We start from the raw sequence: 1,651 nt of genomic DNA on the forward strand, positions 1-1,651 counted from the left end.
CATGTAATCTGCTCCTAGGGCTCAGTTCATTTACCAGCACAAGTCCAAAACACCTAGTAAGAAATCGTACTTCCACACTTTCCACACAAACACAAACACAGCAGTATTACATGCATTTAAAGCAGGCCTGTCAAAGCTAAGTAAAAACATTCTTTTCAGCTTTTGCACACAGGTAACTTGTTTTGTTTTGCATCTGTGAAATTCACAGTAGTTCAATTGTTCTTTTGAACAGGAACAAGTAGAAAGCAGACGAGATGTCAGAGGAACTTGTAAAAGACGACCAGGTAAATTCTGGCATATTCTGATTACTCCAAAAATATATGAATAAAAATAAAATATTAAATATAAAAATAAAATATTAAATATATAAATAAAATAAATCATACGACTCACAATTTGGGTCAAAGTCTGACCAAAGTACACCGTGTATGCCCGGCTTTACTGGGGTATAATGGGAACACTGAAACAATGTAAAAGTCAGTCACACTTGTGTGAAACCTGTCCTACCCGTCATCCGCCTCTGCTTGAAACTACTGTTGGTAAGTTTTCTGTCTTCTATTCAATAAGTTTATTATCTTTATGTGAAACAATGTGCATGCCTTAAGATAAATGGACCTTGAGTTTAGGAAGAAATGTCAGTCATTGTTCATGTTGGGGTAGACAGGCTACAAGCAGCTAAGATTAGTTAGCATTCGTTGTAGCTAACGTCTATGGTCGCATCATATAGCTGTCAGAGTAAGTGGTAAACACGGTTAGTACTTGGAGTTTTCTACACAGGCACGTTGAATTCATCCTTAACACACTGAGAGCGCAGCTCGCCGCCAGCTAACGCAATCCAAAAGTGCTTTGCTTTACTTTTTTAGTGTAGCTGGCAGGCTAACGTTAGCCCAGAGCTAACGCTCTGTGTTAGCCTGAGCAGCACTTGTATGCAGGGGTACAGCCAGTGCTTAAGTGTAGTTAATGTGAAACAATACAGTCGTGCAGGGATTTATTGAAGTGAAGCAGTCGGCATATTTTCGCGATATATTTTATTTTTTATATATTTTTTGTCTGCTGGTGGGTGCCTGCTCCCCTGCGCATCGGGCTGGAACTGCGCCGTACATGACAGAGAGCAGGGGAGACCTGTAACTATGTGAGACTATGTGTTTAACATATTTATTACATGCATACCTCTAATATATAATCTCATCTTATGCTCGTAATGACTGTAGCTAATTATATACTTGGTAATCAATTACAGCATCTTGTTATTTGGTCAATGAGATCTGACTCTTTTCAGACTTCTTTTATTTTACAGGATGCTGTATGTGGATGTGTGCAGAGTGCAGTTTGGAACCAGGTACTTTTATGCATCTGCAGCTTATCATACACATACACCGCCTACATGCAGATGTACTTTAATACATGGATTATGCTACTACTAAATCACATTTTTACTTGTCCATGGTAATTAATGAATGTAAAATGAAAACTCACATTTCTTTATAGCTATTCAAGTCTGTGTGAGAGTAACTACAACTAACAATACTGTTTGTACTACTACTGTTTTCCAGGTGAATGATGACTTCTTGCAGATCACCACAAAGCCGCTGCATTGAAGTTCATGGCCCAGCTGAACCACTTCTCAAAGAAGCTTCTGTAAGTTTCCCAG

This window comes from Parambassis ranga, unplaced genomic scaffold (assembly GCF_900634625.1).
Source record: "Parambassis ranga unplaced genomic scaffold, fParRan2.1 scaffold_27_arrow_ctg1, whole genome shotgun sequence".
Lineage (NCBI taxonomy): Eukaryota > Metazoa > Chordata > Actinopteri > Ambassidae > Parambassis > Parambassis ranga.